General features: G+C 33.7%; 1 protein-coding gene across 2 annotated transcripts in view; it reads right to left on the reverse strand.

Annotated features, from left to right (window-relative positions):
- Window positions 1–21,391, reverse strand: part of LOC145694001 (histone-lysine N-methyltransferase set-17-like) — an 83,713-nt gene extending 62,322 nt beyond the window's left edge. The window contains exons 1-2 of one of the 2 annotated variants that reach the window (XM_081770146.1): window positions 21,276–21,391; window positions 4,009–4,179 (exon numbers count right to left, since the gene is read on the reverse strand). The gene's annotated coding sequence lies outside the window, so the exon portion shown is untranslated. The remainder of the gene's footprint in view (window positions 1–4,008; window positions 4,180–21,275) is intronic. The other variant, XM_081770147.1, reaches the window with a different exon arrangement.
- Window positions 21,392–23,744: the final 2,353 nt, after the last annotated feature.

Here is a 23,744-nt window from a genome sequence, read left to right on the forward strand (position 1 = left end):
TCTCACATCATAAGCTAAAAGAAATGCTCTGACAAATACAATACAACTCATAGAAAAGAGCAGTGACTAGCCTACAAGGAGCAAATGACATATTTTAACTAAACAGTTTTCAAGATACATCTCTATCTGCAACATGAGTAGTTAACAATGATTAGTATCTATGACATAACAACACAATTAACTCTAGACAACCGTCAGGGATTTTAACAAAATGGTAGACTCTCACGTTCGGGGCTCCGGTGACCCCCCTAATTATCACACAGTCATGAGTTATACACCATTGGAAAGCTTATAGACCACAAATTCCAACGAGGTAACATTCGTGAAATTCCCGCCGTATTCGTAGAAAAAGAACAGACATAAAAAATCATTATAAACATGAAAATATTGACTTAGCGGGGCCCTGGCAACCCTTGCAGTCACCCTACGCTGACAAAATGATGCTAATGTGTAGGACACATACTTGAGACAATAATATAAGAAATGGTAGCCATTGCTACCATTGCGTAATGAATTTGTTTTATGTAGGAGTAGGAAATATTAAAAAAAATATGCGCAGATAAATATTCATTGAATTAGACATTCTCTCCCCTCCCCCACTATAGTACCACGTCCATATGCAAATCATTTTTGCTGCATACGTTATGTATACGAACAAGAATTATGCTTCTAGACCATTTCAGTGAAATATATCTTGTGTTATATGGGACCGTCCCGAAAATAAATGTAAATTAACCAAATTTGACCCCCTCTTCCTCTATAAACAACAAGTACACATACAGGTTACCATCATGTAGGGGACTACTTCATTACTTCATATACCAATTTTTATGGATGTACCACAAAGGGGGATGAATACCCGCCAAAACCTGATGAAAAAATTTTATGAAAAATTAAAAAAAAAAACTTCATCCTCCCTCTCTCGGCCGTACATACGTACCCCCTATATACATAAAATGCAACTGACGGAAAGCTTCATCCCTCAAAAATACTTTGGTACCAAATCATATTTCTAGCTTAATTAAGGGCTGTGCTATTGATGTTTTTGTAAAAATAAATGTAATTTAAGTCAAAAAACTTAAACTTCAAAAATTGGCTAACTTTGCCCGCTTCCTGCTCCCCCACATAAGCAAGAAGTACAAATACACGATATAACCATGTAGTGGTCTACTTCATTGCTTCACGTAACAATTTTTATGAATCTATCCCCCAAAAGGGGGAATGGCCCCCCAAAAAACTGTTGAAAAAACAAAAAACACGATATTTACCCTCCTCCCATATACATAAAATGCACACCAGCAAAGCTGCATCTTTCAGGAATAAATTGGTACCAAAACCATCTTCCAGCCTTAATTTGAGCCATTGAGGTTTAAAGTCCTGACGCAGCAGTTGCGTCAATGGGCGTTTAAAAATTAAGAATGCAGACGACCAGTAAAACGTAAAACTAAAAGAAACTAAACTACATATTCTGTGAACGGGGATCGGGAAAATACAGATTTCTTTCTCCGGAATTGAACATTTGTGCGGATCGAGATTAGAGAAGTTCCCGAAATTTGATCTAGCGGTTGAATATAGATGGCAAGCAATACCTAAGGGTGTAAAAATGTTATATATATGCCTATTTAGGTTATTGTTTTAAACAAAATAAACATTTTCAACGTTTTTTTGTTTAAAACAAAGTACTTTGTTTAAAACGTTAAAAACGTTTTAAACAAAAAAAAACGTTTTAAACATAAAAAACGTTCTTTTTGTGTTTTTTTTAAAAACATGTTTTTTTTCAACCCTGATAGGTATATTACACAGAACCAGTTGTTAAAAATTTAGAATAGCACCACTGGTTAGAACTTAGTATATATATGACCTCTAATAGTTCAAAATACTTTTTTTTTTTTTTTTTTTGTAATTTGGTCATTTTTCAACAGAATTGATGGCCAACATAGACAGGTTTCATTATATTATCAAACAGGAAAACAGCTTAACTGTGACATTTATGAACACAGTTTGGACTTCAACTATGGAATTTTAAGCATCTTGACTGTCGCAAGACTAGGAGGTGCATTTTCAAGTCTGACAGCATAGGTGTTGGAAAGGGACGGTACATCTCAATTTTAGAAAAAGCTAAACACCAGAGAAGAAGAGTAATTCGACCACAGGAATAGAAAATTCTACAAGGGAACAGAAAATTGTTGTTAATTATGACAAATGATATTATCTTCATATACAATTCACATTTTTATACATTTTTCCCAAAGAATCTCTGAGTCAAGAGAATTCGAAAAAGACTATAATTAAAGACAGAAAGTTCCACATAAGTCGAGGGGGGATCAGTTTTTGTTTGTTTGTTTGTTTAATAAAAATCTTTCATATCCTGGAGGAAACGGAAGGATCCAGATCTTACAATTTTTTTCACGTATCCAAGGGTCGAACCAGGGTCTTCTTTCACTAAAAGTGTGCGCTCTACCACTGATCCACAGTGCCTTCTACATTTACTCCAGTTCAAGGAAGGGCGGAAAAGGTGGGAGGATACGGGAGATCCTGAAGGGAGCAGATGCATTAGTGACTATGGGCATGCACATAAACTAAAACAAGCGCAAGAAACATACATCAACCTACTACGGATCGGTGCTCACCACAAGTTAGCATTCCATTCATTCATGTTCAGGACAGAGTAAAACTAGTGTAAGTCCAGAAGGTGGTACATCCATTGAGAGGAAGCGCGTTAATGATAGTGGGTTTGTGTGTAAATAAGCCAAGTGCGAAAACAACCAGACACTAAATTATAATGAGTGACCGCTATAATCTAGTTTTGTAAGAGTATCGCATTTTTAACGATTACTTACATGTTTCACCTTTATACAAATGATGTCCTTTAACATTTCCCTTCCTTTTTCAGTCAACATCCTGTACCTTACAACCTTTAAAAAGAACGGGTGAAGACAAAAATGTGCTGTCCTATTTTACTTAATTTAACTGCCTAAAATCGTAAATGTATCGAAATCATGAAACTACTTTTGTAACGTTCGGGAAAATTGCATAGAAGTAAATAAATCCTTTCTTGAGTTACATTAATTGTATATATCGTGTGTCTTAGCAGCTTCGGGTTCCTAGTTGTCAGTATTATTGTTTACTCGGGTTCCCGCACTTGCTCTTGTGCTGCGGAAATGCTTCGTGTTGGCATGCCTAGTAACAAAATGGGCGATAGAACAACAGTCGGGTTTGTGTATAACACAATATGCAAAAAGTCAGTACCGTACGCAGAACTTCATCAAGTGTTAACTGATTTAATATTCATCCAAAATCCATATAGTTTCATGACTTTTGTATCATAATACGTAAATATTTATTTTTTCACAATACTTTGTTCAAGGCTGGGATTAAAGCCCGGAAATCATTCCTTGCGTAAAGTTATTACTTTGTGTCGCTATTGTTAATCTGCACGTGGAAGCAGTGATGGTTCCCCCTCAATCCCCCTGGTTTCAGACGATTTCCCATCAAGCAGTAACGTTAATATACAGAGGGTTGAAACAGAACTAGGAAAATATTGGTAACTATTGTTAAACAAGATCGGAAATTTGTTCTGGAGGGGGAGAAATTTCACAGCTTCGGGGAAGAAATTTCTGAAAGCCACCCTTAAATCATCACTGTGTGGAAGGCACAACACGGCAAAATTTATGGTGCTGGTACAACTCTGGAGGCTTTAAGAGATTTTTTTCCTCCAACCAACAACACTAGACTTACTGTCATTATAGGGCGATCTTAATATACTTATCTGTATGAGACTTAGTGTTTATGGACATCACATTTAGGTCTTCACATCTGCACTATACGAATGAATGCTATATATTACATAGTGTTTTGAAGATAGTCTATTCGTAGCCCACTAAAAACACTTTTAGTGCATGCATTAGTCGCGTATTGATATAAAAAAGTTGTTTTCACTAACATACATAGCTATCACATTAACATTAATATGTTTAAATAGCTGTATAACTGTTTACATGTCCTTACCTTCTTTCGTCAACCAGCAAACTATTTGAAAAACACGCACGCGAAGTTGCCAGAACAATATTTGTTTTATCCTTTACATCTCTGTATCGTTTACGTACCGTAAACATGCATTATGTCATGGATGTTTTCAGATGCTACTGGCTACCATGTATTCCCATGATGCATCACTTTCTAGAAAAAGAAATGGGTAGTTTAAAAGAACTTTATATGTGTCATGTTTTATAAATTACAATAACGAAATTGTGTAAAGCGACAATTTTCTCGATAAAAATATTAAAAAAATACTCGTAAGTTTACTTTTAAAAATGTTAGAAAACATATCATTTTGTAAACTAACGTAAATAAAAGGCAATATCAACTTGCAAAATGAAAGACAAAATCATGTTACGTAGGCCTACTTGTTTCGTATTTAAAAATACAGACTTTTTTAAGATGTTAAGAGACTCAGAATAAATGTGGTAAGTTACTGACATACACACAGAGAGACGGCTTGTGAGAGGAAATCACATCGGTGAAAATTAAAGCTTTATAGCTTCAAATTAAGGAATTAAAAGTTACCCAATTTACTAATATGCAACCATTAGAATATTAGGTAACTTTTCCCCTTAGTTTAAAGCAATAAAACTAAACTTCTTTCTTTTTAAATACGTGACTACCCTCGCCAGCCGCCTCTGCCTATAAAGAATTATTTGCAGAATTGTTTTGGATTCCTGTTGGCTGATACATCAGGATTTGTGTTTCAAATTTGATATTTGAAAAACAGCATGTACATGCTGAACTGTTGATCTCTTAATGCCCTTGTAACTTTTGAACTTATAGAGTAAATTCGATCATATTTTGTAACATTCAAATATCGACAACGAGACATTGTTTCACGTTCATTGCCATACCACCAGATTAACAGTGTTGCCAGTCCAACATAAAATGTTATTTTCGTCCGCTTGTATAACATTATAGCAATAGTTTCGAATAGTTGTATTCAGGGGTGAAAATGAACTTCCAGAACTAACGGGACACTCATTAATAGACACAGTCCAAGCGAGGTACATCACGGGAGCACGAGCCTAAAGGCAGTTCGTGGGCTACCGACTAAAGCGCCTGCATTTAATGCAGAACAAACTTTATTCTCTCGCTCTTCAGCCGTTTTATTTTTAAATAACACTAAAATAATGAGTAATTATCGAAATTTTGAACATCTGTTCCATTTTTTAGAGCATTCAAAACCCATCTTCTACTGGATTCAGGCTATTTTGTGATTCAAACAACACAAATCGCACACCACAGATTACTTTTTTATGTATAGAGACAAAAGAAAGTCAGTAGGCGAGTATGGGCAATGAGACATTTTTCGACATTTTTACTTCTAAAAAGATCGATAGTTTGGTGTCTTGAAAAGCAATTGGTGCTGTGCTGATAATAAGTTATGCGACGATTTGAGTTTTGTTTTCAGCAATTCATTGATGATCTCTGCCAAAGAAATTGTTGCCTATCACTCAGCATATATATTACTTTGATCACCTAAAGCTATGGTTACCACATGTCTGAAGTAACAGAAGAAACAATCATTTGCTTGTCAGTACTCACCGAAAGAACAAACTTTCGATTTTTTGGCTTACTTTGAAACACCTAAACAATAGATTGCTGTTTAAGTTCAGATTCGTATAGTAGGTTCAAGTTTCGTCTTCTGTAAGGACATAGTACACCAAGTTAGAATTAGCTGGGTTGATTTATTAGAGCATTTCTTTACACCAATTAGCAGTGCCCATCCTCTTATTATCCACTACGCCTTTCCCATTTTTATTATGCCCATCAAAATGAGTAGTGACTAGTGTTGTAAAATTTCCAGAAATTTTGTGCCTGCTGGTAAAAAACCGTTTTTTCCGGTTTCTTTCCGGAAAAATTGGGAAAGTAACAAAAATCTTTCTATTAGGTTAGTTTTACTAGTAATGGAACAGTTTTTTTTTTCGAACGCGTGAAAAATGTAAGTTGAAAAATCTCAATATTATAAAATGATAAATTGTGTCAATATTATAAAATGACATATATATATATAATGATCGAAAATGACATATATTAATGCCAAATCCATAGTATTAGGGGTTGCTGAGATAAACAGTAACACTTCCGATGCTGTTTAAATAAAAAATTCAGGCCCATACCTTGGGTAGGAAGAGATATATAGAAATGACAGAAAATGGCCAATATTAGTGTCAAACCTATAGTTTTCGGGGTCACTGAGATGAGTAGTGACATTTCCGATGTCGTTTAAATCAAAATTCATCCCCGAAACTTGGGGGCGGGGAGATATATAAATATGATGGAATACGACCGATATTAGTATCGAATCCATGGTTTTCGAGGTGTCTAAAATAAACAGTGACATTTCCGATACCGTTTAAATCAAAATTCAGTCCCCATTAGTACTCCTAAAGGGAGAGGGTGACATGTAAAAGTAATTGAAAATGACCGATACTCGTGTCGAATCATAGTTTTCGGAGTCCCTAAGTTCATTGGTAACAGTTTTGGTGCCCCTTATACCCAAAATGAAACGTATTTTCCCCGTGCGAAGAACGGGTATTCTGCTAGTCTTTAATAATAACGAACAGAAGTTTCACATGTTAAATTCTTTAATATATTTGTCGCTGCTCAAATTTATGCACTTGTGCGGTATATGTGTGTACATATAAATAAGATAATCTCTCTTTCTGAGTTATTCGAAAAATATACAAATAGTAAAGAGGGATTTTTATCAGAAATCAGAAAACTAAAAAAGTAAAATTAAAAGCTGTTGCTTTAAGTGTTTTTCTTGCTAGCGAAATACGTTGTATATTATGCTGCAGACACATTACAGCAAATAAGAGTAGCATCAGGCAAGGAAATAGTTTTTAAATAAATATTTTCCACGTTTTGCAAATATTTCCGAACAAAAGATTTTTTTCTAATCTGTTCAAAATTCCCGGAAATTTTACACAGCACAAACAAAAAGAAAGAATTTACGTATCTACAGAAAACAAACTAACAATTCTTACTTGCTTACAACAATAACTTTCCATAAATTGGAACATACTTTACTATTTTTTTTTTTTTACAGAAAGATAAAATGAGATATGATTTTGGACTATTGGATGTGTATTTAAAAAAAGAGAGAGAGAATTTAGTATACTATTGTAAAAATAAGTTTAAGTAATACTTCCTATAAAATAGGAAATTTTTACTTTTTGGGAAGCAAAGACTTGTAAGATTATTGTAAGTCAAAAACAAAAACAAATTTAGGTATTAATACAACAAGTGAAAGGCCAAACAAGATATATAAACGGGTAGAAAGATAAACAGGGTAGGATAACTGATAGAGCCTTGTTCAGATGGGATTGTTGCTCAGTACTAATATCACTATTTAAGAACGATGATAGATAAGGCTGTTTTACCTACTAAATTTATACCACAAGTTAAACTTTAAATTTTCTTATAGAAAAGAAAACAATTAGACAAGAAGTTATATGCCAGGAGGTCTTCCTCCGTGCAGGTTATTTATTCGTAAATAATATGTAAATATTTACTAAAAATTCTTGTATATTTGTGAAAAAATTTTAAAAATGCATCTCACTTTTTTCTTTTATTACTACCGGTAGATATAATCTATTTCAGTTAGTGGTAGTTATCCATTTCACTACTTAAATTATTTTTGTACGCGTATTAATTTATGACTCAAAAATTAACTAATTTAAATTCACAAAAAAAACACAACTATATGTTTAAAAGTTGTGACCGGCATTAAATTTCAGTTTGTTGGGTCAAATTGATGTGTATGAAAAAGTTTTAAAAATAAACTGGGAGAGCAAGATATAACCAATGACTGATACACAGCACTTGTTTTTTCTTCTTCTTTTCCCAGAAGAGGGAATGTGATTTGATTTTGGACTATTGGATGTGTATTTAAAAAAAAGAGAGAGAGAGACAATTTAGTATAGTATTGTAAAAATAAGTTTAAGTAATACTTCCTGAAAAGTAGAAAAGTTTCACTTTCCAGGAAGCAAAGACTTGTAAGATTATTGTAAGCCAAAAACAAAAACAAATTTAGGTATTAATACAACAAGTGAAAGGCCAAACGAGATGTATAAATGGGTAGAAAGATAAACAGGGGTAGGATAACTGATAGAGCCTTGTTCAGATGGGATTGTTGCTCAGTACTAATATCACTATTTAAGAACGGTGGTGGTTAAGGCTTTCTACCTACTAAATTCATACCATAAGTTAAACCTTTAAATTTTCTTATAGAAACAATTAGACAAGAAGTTATATGCCAGGAGGAGTTCCTCCGTGCAGGTTATTTATTCATAAATAATATGTAATTTTTTGCTAAAAATTCTTGTATATTTGTGTCAAAAAAATTTTTAAAAAGCATCTTAATTTTTTTTCTTTTATTACTACCGATAGATACAATTATTTCAGTTAGTGGTAGCTATCCATTTCGCTACTTAAATTATCTTTGTATTAATATATTTCTCAAAAATTAACTAATTTAAATTCATAAAACAATATCACAACTATAAGTTTAAAAGTTGCGAAACAAAAAACAGCAAATTCTAAACAGTTAGTTATAAAAGGAAAACCTCTTCTAATAATTTGCCAGGAGGTAATGTACCTAGAAAGGAAGCCACATTACCTCGCTGAACTATTATTCTGATACGTTGTTTCAGAAAAGTGGTTGCCCGCTTGTCACCATCTCCATAAAATATATATCTAAAATACTGGTATTAACTAAAATGATTCTGGCCCTGTTATTTTAACACTTTCCTGCGATAAAACGATAACTTTATAAGATTACTAATGATAATTTAAATGCGTCTATATTAATTAATCTAACTAGGATTATATTTTAGTATCTTTTGTAGTCATAACTCCATTCTATCACGGTGCTAACTGTAAAGGAGTGGTGCAAATACATTTGTTGCCACAGCATTTCCCTATTCCAATACAAGAAACATAACTACTCAATGATCTTAACTGTAAACTAGTAAATATAAAATAGTTTTCATTTTAGAAGCATAATGTAGTAAAATATTCGAAAATGTCAATTTTCCCATTTTTTTTCGTTTTTTCCAAGCTCGGGATAAAACGGTAAAAACCATTTTTTTTACCCAAAATTTCAGTTTATTTTTTCAGGCCTTTACAATACTAGTAGTGATTACCTTTCAAGTTTAATATATGTTATTCTCTTTTTATTGTTAATATCTCCCCTGTCCCCGTAACCTATTTGAGAATGAAAAGTATTCTTACACTTTGCTCTCATCCCCTCTCCCCGAATAAAGTACGGTAGAATGCTCTGAAGCTGTGAGCAGAATTTATTATATCTTTATGGTATTTTGGAAAGAGAAACTGGAAGAAATTTAAGGAATGAAAATAGCCAAACATGTCCCCTACAAATCAATCACTCAGAATGCTTTCATCATTCCTAGAAGAAAAAAGTATGATTTATTTTCGGTAAATTATTTTTTTTTATTAGATGGAAAATCAATAAGTTTACATTAAAAGATAAGTAAGATGCAATACCCCTCCACAATATTTGCACATGACGCTGTGTATGAAAAATGGAATATTTATTGAAATCATCCAGTACCACAGGGGTTCCATTTAACTCTTGGTGTTACAATGATTGCATTACTCAAAGAAAAGTAATCAATGAAGTGCAGCGATCACATGATTATTTATGCTTTGAAAGGAGCTTCAGAAGATCCTAAAGATGTCCAAAATGATCAAAAGTTGACCTGATTTGATTGCGCAATGAACGCGCCAATCAATATTTGATTATTTACTATACACTGTCACATTTATACTTTAAATTTAGATAAATGTAATCCTGACTATTATAGTTATTTTAGTGTTTTTATATTATTGTATTTTGTATAACTTAGTTTCCAAACTATGAAATTTTACTATTGTACTTATGTACGATACCTAACATTGAATTCTATATTTTATACTGGTATTGGGTATAAATGTATTTTATAACCTTGTATATTACAGTGATATATTTGGCTCTGTTCTTAGCACTTTAAATATATAATTTAATTTAATTATTATTATTTTACACTTGGTTTTGTCATCGAGAGAAACATAATTAACAACAATATTAAACGTCAAGACATTGTAAAATACTAATATGAATAAATAATGTCAAATTATGATAATAACTTTGCTATCTTATTATATAATGTTTACTTGGGAATCCATAAAACTAATTTTCTATTTTTTTTATTTTTGTCTCATACTAACATAACGTATTACTTGTTTTAGTCGGATTATATTTATTTTTATTTTTACTTAATTAAGTATTCAGTATTGTTTAATTATAGTAGTTAATTACTAACCATATTTTCATTATGAGAGACTTCAGGAAAAATAGTTTAATCACGCTTTGACATTTTTCTGAACATTTCGTGTCATTTTAAACAGAACAGTGACATAACTCAACATTAAATTTTGATTTGTTTACATTTTACTTTCAGTTTAACGTCCCTTTCAGCAGCGAGGTTATATCCCACGTGGAGCTGCAGCTGAACATGAGATCTGAACGTCATCAAGTATAAATTTATTGCTATATCAATATACCAAGTATCGAAACAAATTCTACCGGGGACAAGCACATATCAAAAAACCAGAAACTAGAAGTTTAAAAATTCTTCGTTTCCTCACGGAACCTTATTTTCAGTGCAAATATTCGAACAGATCTGCTAAAAAGTTCATTATTATGATTTGTGTCAGAGTGGAAAGCTGCCTGTATATTCTTTCATCGAATCTTGCCTTCTTCCAAGATGACTTTAAATTCTCTTAAATGAAACTGATGTTAACTAAGCGTAGAACATACTGATTCATCACTACCCTTGAACCCAGTGAACCTTCTTCCTGTTTACGTCCCGTGTTGTGTGAATATTCCTTCCAACGAAAACAAGCTGATTTTTTGTCATACGTTAATATTTCTTTAACTACGACAGTTATCTGATATATGGAAACAATTATCTAATAAACCAAACTACGATTGGCTCATTTTCTTTTCACAATATGAACGATAAGTATATAGTTAACTAGAGAAAACAAACCTATCTGGTTTAAAGTGGGTAATAGCATTATTGATACTCAAGGTAAACAACATGAATATACCAAATAGGTTTGTTTTCTCTAGTTTTTTGAATTTTTGAAGGAATTTTCGAACTAGTATCTATATATTGGCATAGATAACTAAACAACAAACCGATTAATTCCCTGTCAACGAGTTCAAAAATTTGGTTTACGTTGCAGTAATTTCTAAAATATCATGTAATGTGCAAATCACCAAGTGACATAGCTACGAACATGATTATCAAAGCTGCATATCCATTATTCCATAAATCCCTCAAATTTGTAAAGAATTCAATCCGTTCAGTTCCAATATGTAGAACTCAAATATGCACCGAATTCTAATGTGCTCAATGGGGAAGTTGCAGGTATGTAACGGTAAGGTGAATAAAAATTGTGTAGGTGAATCTGCCTACTGCCAGAAACCCATTCTGTCACCAGTCTGTTGGAGAAATAGTCTTTGTTTCTACGGATCCAGCAAGAAGAAATTGGTGCTGATTCACCTTGATAAAACGCCCATCAACACCCTCCGATTTCATCATAATATAAAGTGGGAAATGTGAATGTGTTATTTACTTTCATGATATTCCTGACAAAGATCTGACGATACCCTAATTGAAAACCTCCTGGAGAAACTGAATTGAATTTCTACGTTTTTGTTCCAATGTAGTTTGGTGTAGTGAGAATTGCAATGGCAAGTGATAGTCAATAATGCTACTGGTCCGGTGAAATACAACAGTGGTTGAGATACGGAATACGTAGGTCTGATTAGTGTTGTAAAGGTCTGGAAAAAATCGGAAATTTTTGGTTTAAAAAAAACGGTTTTTAGCGTTTTTTCCCGGGCTTGGAAAAAAACGGAAAAATTGGGAAAAATTGAAATTTTCTAATATTTTACTACATTATGTTTTTAAAATGAAAACTATTTTTTTATTTACTAGTTTACAGTTAAGATCATTGAGTAGTTATGTTTCTTGTATTAGAATAGGGAAATGTTGTAAAAACAAATATATTTGTACCTCTCCTTTAAAATTAGCACCGTGATAGAATGGAGTTATGGCTACAAAAGAAACTAAAATATAATTCTAGTTAGATTAATTAATATAGACGCATTTAAATTATCTTAAGTAATTTTATAAAGCTACCGTTTTGTAGCAGGGAAGTATTAAAATAATAGAGCCAGAACCATTTTAGTTAATACCAGTATGTTAAATATATATTTTATGGAAACACGAATCTTCCTTGTGCTGTGTAAAATTTTCGGAAATTTGGAACCCATTAGAAAAAATCTTTTGTTTGGAAATATGGCAAAACCCGGAAAATTTAATTAAATAACTATTTCTTCGCCTGATGCTAACCTTACCTGATATAACGTATCAGCAGCACGTATTTCGCTTTCGCTTTATTTGTATATTTTCCTAGAAACTCAAAAAGAGAGATGATCTTATTTGCATATGCACACATACAATGCACAAGTGCGTAAATTCGTGCAGCGACAAATATATTAAAGAATTTAACATGTAAAACTTCCGTTCGTTATTATTAAAGACTAACAGAATATTCGTTCTTCTCACGAACAGAATACGTTTCATTTTGGATATAAAGGGCACCAAAACTGTCACCAATGAACTTAGGAACCCCAAAAACTATTAATTCGACACTAGTATCAGTCATTTTCAATTACTTTTACATGTCATCCTCACCCTTTAGAGCACTAATGGGGGCTAAATTTGGATTCTAACGGCATCGGAAGTGTCACTGTTCATCTCAGCCACCCATGGATTTGACACTAATGTCGGACATTTTCGATTATTTATATATATATGTCCCATCTCCCCCGCCCCCAAGTTACGAGGATGAATTTTGATTTAAACGGCATTGAATGTGTTACTGTTCATTTCAGCGACCCCAGAAACTATGGATTCGACACTAATATCGGTCATTTCCGATCAAATTTATATATCTCCCCGCCCCCAAGTTGCGGGGATGAATTTGGATTTAAACGGCATGGGAAGTGTCACTGTTCATCTCAGTCACCCCGAAAACTATGAATTCGACACTAGTATCGGCCATTTTCGATCATTTTTATATACCCACCCCTTCTCCGTCCCCCAAGTTGTGGCACTGAATTTGGATTTAAACGGCATCGGAAGTGTTATTGTTCATTACAGCAACCCCAAAAACTATGGATTCGACACTAATATCGGTCATTTTCGATCATTTGTATATATTTCCCCTCTCCCCCGCCCCAGATCATGGCGCTGAATTTGGATTTAAACGGCATTAGAAATATCACTGCTCATCTCAGGGACCAAGAAAACTATGGATTCGACACTAATATCAGTCATTTTGGATCTTTTCTTTTATATGTATATCACCTCCTTGTCCCTTCCTAAAGTTTCGGCGTTCAATTTGGATTTAAGCTTCATCGGAAATGCCACTGTTCATCTCAGCAACCCCGAAACTATGAGTTCGACACTAAGATCGGAAATTTTCAATATATATCCGCACTTCCTTCCTCCAAGTTACACATTCAAAGTCAAATGGTAAAATCCATCCCAGGGCAGAGCCTCATGCATGTTGAAATTTTTTATCGAAATCAGTCTGGTTGTGCAAGAGTTGTTAAGTTACAAATATAGTTACTTAGTCACTATCATTATATATATATATATATATATATATATATATATATATATATATATATATATATATATACAGGGTGGGCCATTTTAATCAATCCACGGAAATATCTGGAAAATGATAAAAACATAAAAGAAATGTTTGAAGTACACGTTATATATTGCTAAGGGGGAAAACCAATTCCGCCAAAAGTACCCCTCTCCGCCCCCCGTAAATGGGGGTAACGGGGGTAACTTTGAAATGTCAAATGGGAACATGGGTCGAGTAATATCTCGTTCGAAAGGTCTTGGAAAACTAAGTAACGCTGTACCAAAAGATGTTTAATATTGTGCACCAGTTTCAAAATGGCCGCCATGATATGGTTCGGAAACTCCAGTACCCGTAGTATGAAAACCATGAAAGGTAAATGAATGGAACAAAATTGAAATACGTAAATATCATAGAGCATATCGAATGGTGTGGTCCCTATGATCCCAGTGGCCTCCCTGAAAGGGTCTTGAGAGCTAACTTCAAAATTTTAAATAGTAACATGAGTCGAGTGGTGCCTCCTTCGATAAATCTTACAAAATCAATCATCTTGCAGTAGAAAACGATTGAGGTGAAATGGCAGTGTTCTCAAAAGGCCGCCGAAACATAGTATCCGTGTCAGAGAAAAGGTTTAGTACCCGTAGTATGAAAGCGATTGGAGATAAATCAACAGAAGAAAAACTGGAGTAGGTAACTGACGTAAGGCACATCAAGAGGTGTTGTCGGGGTAACTCCAAGGACCAACTGAAAGGTATCCGGGGCCAACTTGAAAATTTCAAATAGCAACTTGAAGCGAGTAACATCACGTTGCATAGACAAATGAATATCAAACAGCTACTGTAAGAATATTTTCGACATGAGACACCGTTTTCAAAATGATCGCCAAGACTAGTGCCCATAGTATGAATACGGTTAGAGATAAATGAAAATAACGAAAATTAAATATTAAATAGGAAATTAAATAGGAAAATTAAATAGGAAAACCACGGAGGCGTTCCAATGCTCGAGAATGACAAAACAGAGATAAAAATGTTAGAATAAAATTGCATAATGTATAGAGAGAAATCCAAGTCCTGCAAAATAATCTCTTCCTGCGCTCTGTATGTGAGTGGGATGGAAAGTAACTGTGAAAGTTCAAATGAGAACTCTATTTTAATTCGCAAATTAAGGCTACGCTACAAATAGGTATGGTGTGGTTGAAACATTTGTTTGTAAGGACGACGCTGTAGTGACTAAAAAAGGTGAAATTTTATTTGAATGGTAACGCATATCTGTATGGCTGAGTATGATTTGACGCGAAAACAGAAGGAACGTTATACGAAAGAAGTTGTCGAATAATGCAGTTGCTGGAACTTACAAACGTGTGAATTTGCTAATCTCACACGCACAGAAAATTTTATGCAGTGCGTACTGGTTATTCGGAAAGCATTTCGGGGATATACGTACACACTGTTTCGTCCCTCAAGCTCACAATATGACATGAGTGCTAATAGTTAATCAAAATGTAACTGGCCATCCGCATTAACTCAGTCCACCAATTCTCTATCCACGAAGTCTGCCTTCGAAACAGCATTGGGTAGGTCAAGCGTACGCCCGAACCGTTGTCCGGTCGGACATTGAAATTTTGAAGTTAGCCCACAAGACCCCTTCAGGGAGGCCACTGGGATCACAGGGATCACACCATTCGATATGCCCTATGATATTTATGTATTTCAATTTTGTTCCATTCATTTACCTTCCATGGTTTTCATACTACGGGTACTGGAGTTTCCGAACCATATCATGGCGGCCATTTTGAAACTGGTGCACCATATGAAACATCTTTTGGTACAGCGTTACTTAGTTTTCCAAGACCTTTCGAACGAGGTATTACTCGACCCATGTTCCCATTTGATATTTCAGAGTTACCCCCCGTTACCCCCATTTACGGGGGGCGGAGAGGGGTACTTTTGGCGGAATTGGTTTTCCCCCTTAGCAATATATAACGTGTACTTCAAACATTTCTTCTGTTTTATCATTTTCCAGATATTTCCGTGGATTGATTAAAATGGCCCACCCTGTATATATATATATATATATATATATATATATATATATATATATATATATATATATATATATATATATATATATATATATATATACAGATAATTAATATACAAATTATAATTTGTCGCACTAGAAAACAGGTATTTGTTTACATACAAAATTTTGTACATAAAGTTCATATTAAACTCTGTATTTGAATATTAAATTATAGTAATTACATATCTAAGTGCACGAGTATTAGTGAAATTTACCTTGTGCTCTTTCTTTTAAGTAATTTGGTTCAAATTAACAAAATTTTACAACATCAAAGAGCACATTATAACTCAGTTTCATTCAAGAGCCCTATTTGTTGCAACAAAAACGCTTCATAACGGTACATGTGTATGCATTTCTGAACGTTCTGTAATTAATGCACATCTAGGAGTAAATGACTAAAATGCACATAAAGGAAATGAGTGCAGACTATTAATTTTCAAGAATAATTACAACAGTTTTATTTTCGAATGCTTCTTTTTTAAATATTCGCAATATTGAAATTTCTCAACTTACATTTTTCACGCGTTCGAAAAAAAAACGGTTCCATTACTAGTAAAACTAACTAATACAAAGATTTTTGTTATTTTTCCCATTTTTCCGGAAAGAAACCTGAAAAATAACCGTTTTTTACCATCAGGTTCAATATTTCCGAAAATTTTACAACACTAGGTTTGATATTACCCGATCAATACTTGCTTGTATCATGACAATATTTAAGATATTAGATACGCTTCAGAAAATGTTTTCTGAATAACTGAAAAAATAAGAAATAATGTTATTATACGTCATTGGGAAATTTTTAATGTTCAGAGCTAATATATAGAAAGCCATTCATAAGTTACCGTGACTTTAAGTTGATAGTATTGTTTGAAAATAGTTCTACTACACTTCAAAAATAACCATATGCGTTTTCTCTGTGTAATTCTTCTATTTGGGGAAAGTCTATTGTCACACACCCCATTGAAGAATATCTAACAATCTATTGAAGACAAGATTTCACAACAGATACATGTGACAGGTAATTATAATCGTTATTAAGGATTTCATAAAACACATGTAGAAAACACATTGCTATTTTTGAGAATTGCAATTCCCAGACTGAATTATAGATATGCGTTATTTTCCACCAATATTCATAAAAGAAAGTAGACTACCAGGTATCATTGCAGAGGAGGAGAAAAGTGAGAGACATAGGCTGTAATGCCAATTTACTTCATCTTTCTTAAATACGTTAATGTTACGATAGGTCAAGAATCTTTATTCTTCGCACTGTAGAATATTCCTTCAAATCGCGTTACTCGATGCCAAATATTTCTAAGAAAGGAAGTTCTATATGATCTCGTTGCCAAATAAAAACCTTATTTTCGCGTTCTTAAGAGACAGCATTATGTTTATAATTAATTAGACACGTAAAAGAAATTAGTTAGAATAAAAATATAACATGCCGTAGAAATAATAGTCTTAAAGGTTACTTAAAACTTTGAACGGTATGCTTTACTTTTTCGAAAAAGATATTGTAGGTACCTGTAATCCTATTACAGTCCATGGTTACATAATCACCACAGTCTTTTTAAAATCTATGCAAAAGTATTAATTTTCGGGAGCGTTTGTAATATACATCTAGTTCTATCTGTTTAAATGTTAGAAATGTGTACACTGTACACTAGGATGGGGCGAAAAAAAGGTGAATTTCTGAATATCGAAATCTAATAATGCGGAAACGTTGCGTATTCACATGCTGGTAAAAGAATACTATTTTTCAAAATACTATATTTTATTTCAGTTCGCGCAATCTGCCTAAAGTTTTCTTTAATGAACAAAAATGCATATTATTGCTTAAACACTCAACTTTGAAAGATTAAGTTTTTCGACTTCCAACAGCAAGAAGTTATTTTATTTTAGCTGTTTATTATTGGTAAAAATTTCAGTGGTACAACTTGAGTTGCACATACGGCCTAATATTAGTGAATTTTCGTCAAAAATTGATTTTTTTTTTTACAGTATTACAAACAGACGCAATCTTGTTTTAAAAATATATACGCGTACAAGACCAGTTTTCTACCTCATTCTTTAGAGAGTTATTTTATATATTGAAATTTGCCACGAAATCATTAGCTTGCCGTTTTCTTTTGTGCCAATTTTTAAAAAGGATTTCTGCTAAAATGACCCGGATCTCACTATGTGGACGTGGCTGCAATTCGAACTCCATACACGATCTACCCAAATCATCAAACTATAAAGAGCGCGTGGTAAATTATGTTGTTTCACTTTTATAAGTCACGGATATCATCTTGAAATCGGGATTCCGGTATAATTTATTCATTAAAAATCTGGGCATTTAACATATACTATTTCTGATGCCTTGTCCGCACAGTTTTCCGTCTGATTCTGTCGCAGGTTTAACACACTTTTTGCATAATTTGAGCATGGGAGAAGAAGTTTATTAATTCAGAAGTCAGGCAGAGTTTCACGTTGCATAAATGATAAGATATTTTCTGTTCTCAAGCTTTCCATCATTGGAGGGGATAGCACCTTACATTTTGTCCGTTCGTTCGATCAGCTCATCTGCATCAAAATATATTGAAAGAGGCATCCGCGTTCCTCTTTAACGTTGGATCCATTATTTCATTAATGCCTGCAAATCTCTTTTTGTTTGCAAGACCTTAAAGCCATCGTAAGACAGCTTCCCAAGGTAATCACACCAATAAGCACTAATAAGGCATGTAGCACAGTTTATGAAACACGTTCGCGTTCTTATTTGTCAGAGCTCGTATAGTTTAAGGTAAAATTAGAATCGCCGTAATACATTGAAATTTTAAAGCTCCTTCAACGGGAATCGAACACATAAGCCCGCACTACAGGTGCACGCCACTAAATCGACAGGAAGACAAACAAGGGTCGTTTTTCGGAGCCCACGTTCTGTCTTTTATAACGTCAGTAGTGGATAGGAAATAAAACTCCAATTCTACTGTTCAGTTCACCTCTGAGTATGGGGCAGTGAGCAGTGGCGGCGATTGGACGTTAAAAGTGGGGGAGTAAGATATGATCTGAATATTTGTATATCAATGTTAGTTTACCTGGTTGTTTCTAACACTTTGTTTGACGAAAGGTTGTATAACTAATAGGATACTATCTTTTTCAGTTAAAATACCGTATATCGTGTTTCATATTTAATTAAGTAAATTGACAAGAACAACGCACGTTAGGTACTAAACCTTGATTCCTTGCTCATGAACCTCATTAAATTCTGTCTGGAAAATTGTGTGATCAGATTATTTAATAACATATTTGCAAAACAAATAAATAGAAAGGATAATATTAATCATACTAATGAATAATGAGGCTTGTTTTGTAGAAGTTATATTGAAACTGGGGATTAATAAACAACTTACATTTTTAGTTCCACACTTGCCATTAAATATATGTCATTACTTTTAGAAAATGAAAGACAGTAAATACTACAAGCATATGCTACGACACAATTGTAATATTAATTCTTTTGAATTGCAATTAAAACGCAATTCCTGTAGCTGTCTTAACTCCACGGGCAGACAAATAACCAATATCCACTTACGCAACGACAAATATTATATGGTACAATTTTTTTTATGAACCAGTAATATAAGCAAAAACTTTCCATTTCCAAATTAAACTATATACATTAACCAGTTTAGATTATGGCTTTTTAAAGGTAAATTTTTGAATTTCAGTCAATCAGCTACAGCATCATCCCTATTTATTCTAGGATCATGGTTAGTACCTCATTCTCTTCAGAATAGAATAACCTTTCAAACGGTTTCATTTACGTTTTCCTATCATGTCCCTAATGCGGGGAATTTTTAGGGAAATATGGATATTTTCTGATTTTTTTAAACTTTAATCCCCTCTGGACCCCCTATGTTAACGCACAGATCTCAAAATAAACTGAAAAATACGAAGAAGTGTACTAAATGTATACTAAAAAAATTCAAGCTTCTATCTTGAAAACTAAGTGCGGGAAAATGTTTACGAATGAGCTAAGAACATTCCCACAATGCCCCACATGACCCAGATGTAATGTAAAATATTCCTGAGACATCCCTATTTATCCTAGGATCATTGTACGTACATCATTCCCTTCAGAATAGAACATACTTTCAAACGGTGACACTCACATGTCTCCATCTTGTACCTGAGGTGGAAAAATCATGAAAAAATTGATTATTTGTTTAAAAAATATTCCTTCTTTGTACTTTTTTGCCCCTCCCTGTTTCAACGCAGAGATCTGAAACAAATCTGAAAATACTAAAGTGTGTACTAAATGTGTGTGCAAAATTTCAATCTTCTAGGTAGAAAAGTAAGCTCGCCAAATATAATATCTCTATAATACTCCAGATTTTCGTTTAAAAAAGGATCTCAGAGAAAAATTCCCTGAGACATCTCTATTTATACTAGGATCATGTTTCGTACATTATTCTTTTTAGAACAGAACAGCCTTTCAAACGGTACCACTCACATGTCTCCATCATGTATCTGAGGATGGAAAATCGCGAAAAAAGGGATATTTGTTAAAAAGATAACTTTTTTTTTACCTTTTTGTTCCTCTGGACCCCCCTGTTTTATCGCAGAAATCTGAAAAGAATGTGGAAAATATTAAGAGGTGCACTGAATGTGTGTGCAAAATTTCAATCTTCTAGGTGCAAAAGTAAGCCCTGCAAAAAGTAATAAAAAAGTCATAACCAAAAATATTTTTTAAGTTATGACGTCATCACACTACATCTAGACGCAGAAAGGCGTGAAAGCATATGTAATGTGTTTTACAATGCCTCCAGTCTTGAGAAAGAAACACAAGTAGAAAGCTTTTTAGGTACTTTTTAAATCGAATAATGAAGATTCTAGCCTATCACAGAAAAATAGATTATATAATTTAAAAGAGTTAAGTGGTCACTTAAAAAAAGTGGGGGGAGCCTGTCCCCTCTTGCCCCCCCAATCGCCGCCCATGGCAGTGAGGGCTGAGATCACGAAAATGTATACGTAATATAGCAAACCATGCATATTAAATACCGGAAATACCAGATGTAATATAGCAACCATGAAGATTGCCCCTCTTGAAAATTTTCTCCGGGTGCACATCCTCTAAGTACATGGGATCCTTGGTTCGATCCAAGCTCGCGGTAAGTGAACGAAGACGGTGTGCGCGCGTTTTCTCGGGATTCTCCCGTTTCCTCCCACTTTCTTCATTCCACCTTTTCATTCCTCATCATCATTGTCTCCTTTACCCTTGTCGGCATAAGCGTGAGACGTAAAACTTATAGATTTCACTTTTCCAATTCAACACCAAACTAATAAGATAATAATTTCATATAGCAAAATTGACTTAAATAAATTAATTATGTGAGAATAATGAATAATAATATCGTACTTACGTGACCAGGCACGTGTTGATGGAGGAGCTCTTCGATCACTGAACTTAGAAAGAACTACACTTGATAGTAATTGAGTCCATGAAGGTAAGAAAACGTGTAGTCATAACCTTTGAGCTTCTTTAGTCATTGGTATTTAGTTGAGTGCAAAGGAAGTAAAAAAAAAAAAAAGGTTTGATTACGGTCAATAGATTTGTCTTTAGAAACCCGTCCTAACAATGACTCACTTGTTGACGCTGGATTCGAAACATGTCATCTCATTGACGTTACAACTCAGCCATGGTGTAATTTACGACAGTAGTTCAGGAGAAGACAAGATAAATACTACTTCTGATAGGCTTGGTTTACGATTGCTTACAAAATATGGCACATAAGAAAACAATTATCAGAGTCTTCAAGGAAGAAAAAAAGGCATACGCAACCTATGGCCTAACTTAACACAAAGGCGTTTATTCATCCCTAATGTAAATAAAACTGCTATGATTTTCATAATTGCGTAGAATACATAACTACCTATGTTTCCTTTGAGAAGCAACACAACAGATGTATGGTCAGACTGGAATCATCATAGGGGGAACTGGGAAAGAGCATAATGTTTTTGTTTTCACATTTTAGTTCATCCGTGAGGAGTCACTCATGAAAGTAAACAGGGTAAACATAACTGTGATTCAAGGCTTATACTGTTCTTGTAGCAACGTGTAGAAATAAAACTTCACAGCAAAAAGCTTCTGCTATTACATACAGGTATGTATCATTCCCATAGTTCTAATATCTAACAATATTATGTCTGAATTCTTCCCAAATATTTTCCTACGAATACTTTTCCCCTTGCAACGAATCTTTCATCTATTTTGTTTTTGTTTTTAATTAAGAAATCAGTACAACAGATAATAATTAAAGGGCTTTGTGTATCTCATATCAGTGGCAGCGAGGAACTGATAGAAGGGGTGTCCATAACTGTTAAATCAAAATAGTCTATCCAGTTACAATGATGTGAACATACTTTTGGAGAGATGGCTGAAATGTGGAAGGAACTATGTAGATTCTGTGTTAGAAAACCAAATTATCCTAAAATGGGTGGAACATAGTAAAAAGAAAAAAAAAAAAACGCACGAAACATTAACATTAATATCAGTGGAAAATCAATGAAAAATAGTTCTTCCGCTTATCTCAAAAACCAAATGAGGGACATGGCAAAAATTCAGCTCAAATGTAGAAAAGGCTATGTAGATTCTATATTATAAAAGCAAATTGTCCTAAAATGGATGGGTCAAAAAAAATGCACAAAACATTAAGATTATTGTCAATGGAAAATCAATCAACAAAAATGAATTCGTCCACATATCTCAAAAACTATAATAAGGAGATGGCTAATTACAAGCTTACTGCAAAGACATAATGAAGAGATTAGAAACCATGTCTAGCACGCAAGGTAATTATGGATGAAACGTTATCAAAAATCAAGTTTTTGAGTAAAATAAATAATAAGGAAAAAGTATATGCACCTTCTTCGAATTACCAAGGGCGCCCCACGCGGAGGTTACGTACGTGATATATCTCACATTTAAATTTGGAATGTTAGTAAGTAACTGGAGTCGATTTAGTAAGCAACTTGACTTTTGACCTGATCACGTGACATAGTCTGATTCTTATGGCAAACCGGATATGCCCTTTAAAGACTCACCAATAGTATGTATAGCTCTATGTAGTTCCTAGAAACATAATTAAAATTTTTCTGTTCTTGAACTGCGCAACTGGCCCCATATAATTTCCCGCCATTCGAGAGCACTTCAAGATAAATTTTCTTACTCTATACAATATAGTACGAATATGAATGTATAATAAATGAAGCATGGAATAGGTTCACCACATCCCGAAAAAAGAAAGAAAGAAAACAAAAAGTGTATTAAATGAAACAAAAATAGAACTCCATCGTGGCTAAGCGGTTATCGTACATGGCTTTGACGTGGGAGACCTGGGTTCGATTTCCGGTGGTAGCTCATGTGGCTCGGAACTCACGTTAATCAGCAGGTCCACGTCTCATATGGCCTTGCTGCTGTGGAAGGGGCGCTAAAGTGAAATCAAATCAAATCTAATTTTGAAACTCTAACCCTCAAACAAAGAAGAACGTTATCTGACATGATATTTTTATACAAGATACTTAATAACAGGGTGGATTGATTTAAATCAGTCTGATTTAAATCACTTGATTTTTTTAATAAAAATCGTTGATTTAAATCAAATTCCGAAATAATTTAAAGTGAAAATAAGTAAAATCCCGTTTCTGTTATTTTGATTATGGAACATGATAATCATAATACAATGAGACTCAAATGTACAATATGTACAGCTTTGAAAACAAGTGCCATGCAGAGGATGATTAGGGAAAATACCGTTTTTAACGGGTAACAGGGCAATTCTGTTTTCTTCTCTTCGTAACATAGAGTTTATATTGTAAATCGTTAACTATTC

Source organism: Thermobia domestica, chromosome 9 (genome assembly GCF_964235325.1).
Source record: "Thermobia domestica chromosome 9, izTheDome1.hap1.1, whole genome shotgun sequence".
Taxonomy (NCBI): Eukaryota; Metazoa; Arthropoda; class Insecta; order Zygentoma; family Lepismatidae; genus Thermobia; species Thermobia domestica.